Source organism: Rattus norvegicus, chromosome 16 (assembly GCF_036323735.1).
Source record: "Rattus norvegicus strain BN/NHsdMcwi chromosome 16, GRCr8, whole genome shotgun sequence".
NCBI lineage: Eukaryota > Metazoa > Chordata > Mammalia > Rodentia > Muridae > Rattus > Rattus norvegicus.
This window is the reverse complement of record NC_086034.1, coordinates 20,272,799-20,282,692: the sequence shown is the minus strand read 5'-3', so window position 1 is coordinate 20,282,692 and position 9,894 is coordinate 20,272,799.

The window sequence follows — 9,894 nt, the reverse complement described above, 5'->3', positions numbered from 1 at the left end:
TTGCCAAAAGCAATCTACAGATTCACTGCAATCCCCATCAAAAATCCAACTTGATTCTTCAGAGATAGAAAGAGCAATTTACTAATTCATTTGGAATAAAAAAAAAAAACCAGGATAGCAAAACCTACACTCAACGATAAAAGAACTTCTGGGGGAATCATCATCCCTGACCTCAAGCAGTATTACAGAGCAATAGTGAAAAAAAGCTGTATTGTATAGTTACAGAGACAGTCAGACAGATCAGTGAGATATAATTGAAGACCCAGATCTGGACCCACACACCTTTGGTCACTTGATCTTTGACAAAGAGCAAAAACCATCCAATGGAAAAAAGATAGCATTTTCAACAAATGGTGCTGGTTCAATAAGTTAGCATGTAGAAGATACAAAAAAAAATTCTTATCTCCCTGTACAAAGCTTAAGTCCAAGTGGATCACGAACATCAACTTCAAACCACATACACTGTAACTAATAGAAGAAAATGTGGGGAAGAGGCTCAATCACATGGACATTGGGGAAAATTTCCTGACAAAACAACAATGGTGTATGCTCTAAGATCAAGAATTGACAAATGGAACCTCATAAAACTGCAAAGCTTCTGCAATACAAACGACACTTCCAATAGGACAGAACAGCAACCAACAGATTTGCAAAAGATCTTTATCAATACTACATCTGATACAGGGCTAACATCCAAAATATACAAAAAAAAAACCCTAATAACTTAGACTCCAGAGAGACAAATAAATCTATTAAACAATAGGGTGCAGATGTAAACAAAGAATTCCCAGCTGAAGAATACTGAATGGCTGAGAATCACCTAAAGAAATGTTCAGCATACTTAGTCATCAGGGAAATGCAAATCAAAAAACACCCTGAGATTTCCACCTCACACTAGTCAGAATGGCTAAGATAAAAAACTCAGATGCTGGCCAGGATTTGGAAGGATTGCAGAATGGTACAACCACTCTGGAAATCAGTCTGGAGGTTCCTGAGAAAATTGGCATTGCATTACCTGAGAACCCAGCTATACCTCTCTTGGGCATATACTCAAAAGATGCCCTAAATATAACAAAGACACGTGCTCCACTATGTTCATAGCAGCCTTATTTATAATAGCTAGAAGCTGGAAAGAATCCAGATGCCCTTCAACAGAGGAATAGATACAGAAAATGTGGTACATCTACACAATGGAATATTACTCAGCAATCAAAAACAATGACTTCATGAAATTTATAGGCAAATGGTTGGAACTGGAAAATATCATCCTGAGTGAGGTAACCCAATCACAGAAAAACACACATGGCATGCACTCATTGATAAGTGGCTATTAGAACAAAACCTTGAATTACTCTAGATGCAATCCACAGACCACATGAAGCTAAAAAAAAGAAACAATGAATAAAATACAGATGCTTCCATTCCTTCTTAAAATGGGATAACAAAAATATCCATAGGAGGAGGCAAAGTTTAGAGCAGAGACTGAAGGAACAGCCATTCAGAGCCTGGCCCACATGTGGCCCATACATATACAGCCACCAAAACTAGATTAGACTGATGAAGCTAAGAAGTGTGTGATGACAGGAACCGGATATAGATGTCCCATGAGAGACACAACCAGAGCATGTGAAATGCAGAGGTGAACACTAGCAGCAAACTACTGAATTGAGAACAGGACCCCCTTTCACGAATTAGAGAAAGGACTGAAAGAGCTGAACGTGCTTGCAACCCCATAAGAACAACAATGCCAGAGATTCCAGGGACTAAACCACTACCCAAAGACTATATATGGACCCAGGGCTCCAACTGTATATGTATCAGAGAATACACTTGTTGGTCACCAGTGGAAGGGGAAGCCCTTGGTCCTAACCTGGTTGGACCCCCAGCTCAGGGGAATGTAGGGGCAGGTTGTAAGGGGGTGGATTCGTGGAGGGAGACCCTTACAGGGAAGGGGGAGGGCATTGGGTGTTTATGGACAGGAAACTGGGAAAGGGAATAACATTTGAAATGTTAAATAAAGAAATATATCCAATATAAAAGAAGAAGAAAAATAAGAAAAAGTTAAAGGAGGGGGAGGAGGAGCAGGAGGAGGAGCAGCAGTAGCAGCAGCAGCAGGAGCAACCTAAGCAGAAGCAGAAGATGCAGCCAAAGCAGCACCTGATGCAGCAGGCCAAGCCACAGCCGAAGAAATCGACACCGAAGCTGTCGATGCGGCTGAAGCCGCCGAAGCCAACGAAGTCGATGCTGAAACCACCGAAGCCGAAGCTGACCAAGAAGCCAACGCCGAAGCCAAAGCCGAAGCCGAAGCCGAAGCTGAAGCCAAAGCCGAGGCAGAGGCCGAGGCCGAGGCCAAAGCCGAAGCCAAAGCCTAAGCTGAAGGCGAGGCCGAGGCTGCCAAAGAAGCTGTCGAAGCTGATGCGGCCTACGCTGATGTGCCGGAAGTCGATGCTGACCAAGCCAGTGCCCACGAAGCCGATGCCGCTGAAGCCGATGGGGCCGAAGCTGCCTAAGTCGCAGCCGAAACTGAAGCTGAAGCCGAAGAAGAAGGGAAAGAAGAAGAGAAAGAAGAAGGCGAAGACAAAGCCAAGAAGAAGGGAAAGAAGCAAAAGAAGCCGAAGCCAAGGAGCCAACAAAGCCTAAGAAGCCGACGAAGCCGACAACTTCTAGGAAGAAGACGAAGACAAAGAAGACTGAGGAGGAGGAGGAGGAGGAGGAGGAGGAGAAGGAGGAGGGGGAGGGGGAGGGGGAGGGGAGGGGGAGGGGGAGGGGGAGGGGGAGGACGAGGATCAAAGGAAGCGGGGGGGGGAGGGGGGAGAGGGGAGGGTGAAAAGGAGAAGGAGGGGTAGGAAGAGACGACAACGATGAAGACAACGAAGACAACGACTAAGAAGAAGGTGAAGGAGAAGACAGAGTATAGAAGGCTAATATGCAATGTGTACAAAGAAACTCAGAAGTTTTGACTGCAGAGAATCAAATAACTCTAGTACAAAATGAGGTGCAGAGCTAAACAAAGAATTCTAAACTGAGGAATATCAAATGGCCCTGAAGTACCTAAGGAACTATTAAACATCCTTAATCATCAGCAAAAATCAAACTAAGAAAATGCTGAGATTTGACCCCACACCAGTCAGAATGGCTAAGAACAAAATCTAAGGTGACAACAAATGTTGACGAGGATGAGGAGAAAGAGGAACACTCCTCCACTGTAGGTGGGATTGCAACTCTGGAAATTAGTTTGTAAGTTCCTCAGAATTCAGACATAGTACTACCTGAGGACCTAGCTATACAGCCTCCTGGGCATATACCCAAAAGGGGCGCCAACATATAACAAGGACACATACTCAGTTACATTCATAGCACCCTTACTTGTAATTGCCAGGGCTGGAAAGAACCCAGATGTCCTGCCATCTACAGAGTACACTGACAGACCCATGTCTTCAGGTGCATATGTAGCAGAGGACGGCCTTGTTGAGCACCAATGGGAGGAGAAGCCCTTGGTCTTGCCAAGGCTCTATCCTCTCCACAATGTAAGGGAATGCTAAGACAGGGAGGTAGGAAGGGGTGAGTATATGGGTGGGGGAAAACCCTCAGGGGGAGGGGCGATGAAATAGGGGTTCATGGATGGCAAACTAGGAAAGGGGATAACATTTGAAATGGAAATGAAAAATATCAAATAAAAATCCCCCCCAAGAAAATAATGAAGGGCTGTGGTAGTTGGTAAAGCTCAATTGGTAAAACTTTTGCCTTGAAAACCCGACTGTAGATGTGGGGATAAGGGGATCCCCAAAGCTACTTGCCTGCAAGTGTGAATATCAGTGCACTCCAAAGTAGTAAATCAATCACACCAGGGATGTGGGTGAGTGAGGTTTGTCTCCAGAACAGAGGGACCAGGGGTGGAACCCACAGGGAGGCCTGATGACCTGAGTTCAAGTCCTCAGAAGCCACAATGTGGCAGAACAGAACTGTTTGTTGGCTCTGTCCTCTGACCAGTACACACTTAGCTCCACATATGTGGGGGACAAGAAACTGAGAGGAAGACAATGGGAATCTCTGACCTTCACATGTATATCAGTGCAAAATCAACAGAACAGAAGGTCCTCACTCCCCTTCTGTGAGGGGAACATGGTCACAGTTCCTGTTCAATATGTCTTTTATCCATTAGCAAACAGGTAATGTTAATCTAATATTCATTATTGATATTGCCCTAAAGTTGACAATTTGTCTTATGATTAATTTTCCAGTGCTGTCTATTAACATTAATGCTCTATATATTAAGAAAGTCTTCATAGAATCAGGGGTTGTGGAGGGGGGATGGGAGAGGCAAGAAAGGGGATAACATTTGAAATGTAAATACATAAAATATCCAAGAAAAAAGAAAAAAGAACAAAAATAACAAAAACAGGAAAAACAAAAAAAAATCTAGATAGGGGGCTTGGCAGTGACCAGATCTAGTTTTGGTTTGAATAACACTCAGTTCTGATTGCTAAGACACACAGGGCAGCTCACAACTGTCTATAGCTGCAGTCCCAGGGGAACCAGCACCAGGTTCTACCACACATGGTACACAGAAAATACACAGAGGCAAAACAATTGTGTGTGTGTGTGTGTGTGTGTGTGTGTGTGTGTGTGTGTGTGTTTGCCCACCTGCATGTGTGTGTCTGTATCTGTGTACCTTTTTGTATGTTTACACAACTTAAGTTATACATAAAAACAAAATTAGGTAGTTTCATTAAGGCGTAGGAGCTGCTGTCCGACAGGGTGGAGGTCTCATATGACTAAGAGCATTCAGCAGGTATAGACTCAGGAGTCCCCAGGCTCGGGCTCTGTCTTCAAATCATGGGTCACCTGGTACCCATCATGAAAAAGATGCTTAGGGATCCTGAAGAGAGACAAGCAGCTAGGGAGAGCAGCAGAACGCCTTGACTTGCTGTTTGGCAAATGGTGCTGCAGAGACTTGTGAGATTGCCTGGGCTCTGTTAATGTTTTGGGGTTTTGCTTTGGTTTGGTGTTTTGAGCCAGGGTTTCTCTGTAGACCAGGCTGCCCACAAAGTGAGATTCTATCTCAGAAGTAGTAAGTTACCTTGCCAGAGACGGTGTCATCTGCTTCAGATGTCTTCTGTGAGCCCTTGTAGAAAGGTTGATGACTGATTTATGTGATGCTCCAGAGCTGTTTGTAATGAGGCAGGAAAACAGGGGATGTATGTGAGGGCTGCCTTTGCTCCTTGTGTATCACAGGCCAAATCCTTCCTTCCTAAACTCCAGACTTGCGCGCTGCCCCTTTACCTCTTGAGAAGATGAAGTCCTTGTGGAGATGACCGCAGCTCCATCCTGCAGTTGCTGGTTCTGACAGACAGCCCTGTGAGACCACAAAGCCCTTAAGGATCGGGCTTGTTCTGGAAGTCCGCTAATGTGGGGTCCACCCACACTGGACAGACTAGACGGAGCAAGTCTCACAACCGCCATCTTGGTGAATGCCCGCATCAGCTCCAGGAAGCGGAAGTACATGGATGGGGGGAGGAGTCCTCCAGCACTTGTTAGAATGGACAGTCTCAAATGCCCCAAGCATATCCAGGCAACTTCTCTTTACATTTCCATGTGGACTTTGTGACCTCTGTCTCAATACTTTTCTCCTAGGCATGATTTTTTAATACATGTATGTTATTTTATACTTATCTATTTTCCCACTACTGTCACTACCAGTCAGCTTAAAAGGCAATAATACACATATTCCAAAAACCCTGTAGGTTTCTTCTACACTTCTCTCAGCCAACAAAAGCATGAATGCCAAGTTTAACAGTTTAACATATGTGGCCAAATTTTAAAAAATGAAAATAATTAAATATATGAATATATAAATATATATATGAATATATGAATATATATATATATATATAAATCTGTGTGTGTGTGTGTGTGTGCGCGCGCGCACAGAGGGAATACATATGGAGCCAAACTAACAGAGGACACAAGGCTCCACCTAGACATCTTGTGTCACAAAATTTCACCTCCAGTAACAGGAATGGGTAACAAACTGCTGAGTCATTAACCATAGGGTCCTATAGGAAGCCTCAACTCTCACAGGATTGTGTCAAGACTATTGATTGGTCTACACAATCTGATGTTCAGGACTGATTTCTGATGGTAACACTTCTGTCATCACAGTGGGAGAGGTTGAGCCGGGGTCTAACTAGACTCTTCACCCTACTAACCAGAGTTCATAATACTGGAAGGTACCCTGTCTGCTACTGGAGGGCAAAGGTAATCCTCAATATCTGTCACCTACAAACCCTGCAACCTACAACGACACCTACATGGAAGCCCAAAACCATCTTCAAATCTAATTCCAGGTGATCTAGACACCTCTTATGTCTTCACAGGCCTGGACATGCACACAGTGCACACACATATACATAGGCAAATCATTCACACATAGGAAATAACCATAATGTTTCAATAATAATAGGTTCACAAGTATGTAGTAAACTTATGTGCTAAGTTCATTACTTACAAGCATACAATCTATTAGTGCTTTCTTAGTATTTTATTAAAATTATGCCCCTATCACCCTATTGGTTTTAAAAAAAATTTTATCTTTCACCAAAAAACCTGTGGCCATTACAAGCTACTCTTTATTCCTCCACAGCCTACCCCCTATTAAATTTTTAGGTACCACTTCCAACTATTGATGATAGAAGTATGACCTTCAAATATAGAACCTTAAAACCAGGTTGTGTACAGCACCAGTGCCTTTGCAATAGCCCATAATATAATTGGTTTTCTGAGGGGCCCTTTGATTAATGAGGAAACAGGCTGGAACCCAATCTAACTTCTTCTTCAGGTTTCTCATTCTGCTAGCGTTTGTTGTTGCTGCTACTGTCTTATTGATTGATTGATTTTTTTTGTGTCTGGTTTTTGAAGTATTTGTTGGATTTGATTGAATGAGTGAGTGAGAGAGAGAGGGTGAGTGAGTTATTTCCAGAATGAATGTGCGTGTGTGCATGTGCATGCTTGTGTGTGTGTGTGTGTGTGTGTGTGTGTGTGTGTGTGTGTGTGTGTAGCACCATTGGCTGTCCTGAATCTAGCTCTGTAGACCAGACTGGCCTTAAACTCATGGAGAACTGCATGCCTCTGCTGCCTGAGTGATGCGATTAAAGGCATATGTCACCACCAACCACTTCATTCTAGGTATTTAATAGAAATGAAATCATCTAATATAACATTAACCCCTTTTTGGTCATTAGAATTTCTTCTTTCACAGAGTTTAATGTTTGTCATTTTTATTAATGTTTTAGGATTAGTATCAATAAGTCTTGTCATTGCTAGATACTACTCCATTGTATTGATATGCCACACTTTGTTTACCTATTCATCACACTGTACTTCTTCGGGTTCCTCCCTTTTGTCATTTATAAGTTCTGTGCACATTCAGGTGCTTAAGACTGAACCATTTTATATTTATACTTCAAACAGTAATATAGAAGGTTGCTATTTCTCAGTTCCTTTACAGTCTCACATGTGCTCTTGCACTTTTAGACACTACACAAGTGCTCTACCACTGACCTACACACTCAGCATATAAATATATATGAATATATATTGTTATATTATACTATATGTTACATAAATGATAAACATATAAAATATATTTCTCAACTGCACTCCCCTGCTCTATGAACTGAGCTACCAAACTCTCTACAAAACAACTAGATAGAATACTTGGAAAATAGGCTTTATACCAGGGAAGCAGCAATGTTCAGTTTACAAACACTCATTAAATTTATCTGCCATATAAAGAAACTGATAGAAAAAAATCAGGAATTGGTGACAGAGTAGAGACTGAGGGAATGGCCAGCTAATTACTAGCCAAACTTGATACCCATCCGTGGGCAAGCACCAATCCTTGACATTTCATAATACTCTGTAACAGAGTATTTTATAACAATTGTAACAACTGCAGACAAGTGTTTAACATGGCTGTCCTCTGAGAGGCTCCACTGAACAGCTTACTCAGACTGATGCAGATATCCACAGCTAAACAGTGGGTAGAAGTTAAGGACTCATATACAAGATTCAGAAGAAGGATTGCAGCCCTCAAGGGGAAGGAAACTCCATAGGCCATACAGCAGAGTTAACTAGACTTGACACTTTGGGCTCTCAGTGTCTGAACCATCAGCAAAAGAACACACAGGGGCTGGAGACAGGCCTCCCAGTACATGTGTGGCAGATGTGCAGCTCGATATTCATGTGTGTCCTGAACAACTGGAACAGGGGCTGGACCAAAAGCTGTTGCTTTTCTGGTTGCTATGTTCTTCTAGCTGGGCATCTTCGAATATATAAATGAAGTACTTGGAAATCTCTGGAGAAGTGTCTTGAAATCCATTGTCCACGCTGTCCTTTTACTGTTGAGTTATTAGACATCTTCATATATTCTGGACAAAGATTGCTACATCTATACCTTTACATAAACTTCTGGAAATATTTCAAACAGCAGGAAAAACACACTGGCTTCTTCTGGACACAAATGAATAAAGATATCAGGCCCTGGTGTCTTATACAATTATTGATTGTACTAAAAATTATTTACTTGCCTTAAAATATTGTGCTTGTCTTCACTGTTAGAGAGCTGCCTTCCATGTGTGAAGCAAACTCACACTACCTCTAAAGTACATGCACAGCCTTATGTGTTCCTTAATACTTTCTAATGTTTGATGTATTTAGAAAGGGACAGAAATATTAAAAACACTTATGTTTTTGAATGAAAAGAATGTTAATGAGAAGAAATTCGTAAAAAAGCATCCATTTAAATGATGCAACACATAAGATCATTTTCCATCCAAGCCTGATGACCCTCAATCTTGGTAGGAGGATCAAACCTACTCTAAGACATTGCAGTCTCACCTCTACATATATGCATCATCACTTACATACACACACACACGCACATACACACATGCACACACACACACACACACACACACTCAGAGAGAGAGAGAGAGAGAGAGAGAGAGAGAGAGAGAGAGAAGTGGGAGGGGCAGTGCTTGCTCCCATGGTTTGCTGAACCTGTTTTCTTATACAACTGAGGCCCATCCACCCTGGAGTACCAACATCTAGGACCACCACCTACAATTACAGGGGACATTCTACATTAATCACAAGAAAATGACCCACAGACTTCCTTCAAGACAATGTGATGGAGAAGATACCTCTACTCTGATTCAGTCTTCCCAGATTATATGTAGATTTATGGAAAGTTCATTAAATTCAACCAGCACAACATCCTCCAAGGCTCAGGTACTGTTGTTGAAGAGGGAGTCAGAAATGATATAAGAACAAAATTTGGGGAGACGTGCTGTGAAACTAGGTCTTCTGGATGTGACAAAGTAATGACAGTCATGAATCCAATACAGGTGTTTTCCTGAAAACACCCTACACAAGAATGGGGCATCATGGGGCTGGGGATTTAGCTCAGTGGTAGAGCGCTTGCCTAGCAAGCACAAGGCCCTGGGTTTGGTCCCCTGCTCTGAAAAAAAAAAAAAAGAATGGGGCATCACCATCATCTCAGGTATTTGGAGTGGTTCATAAAGCCCCCATTAATGGCCACTTCTTGAGGGAGCAGGATAAAAGTTTTACAAAGGAAAGAAAGAAAGAAAGAAAGAAAGAAAGAAAGAAAGGGAGAGAGAGAGAGAGAGAGAGAGAGAGAGAGAGAGAGAGAGAGAGGAAGAAAGTTAGTTCAGAAAAGCCAGGTTTCAACTGTCTTTTCTCTTTGGCAACTAATAACACATGACTTGGTAATATGAGTAGTTTTTCAGAGTAGGGTTAAAGAGAGATTGTAGGGCGCCCTCCTGTGGTGAACAACGGTACTGCGCATGCGCAGGTTTTGCACCTGGAGTCAGT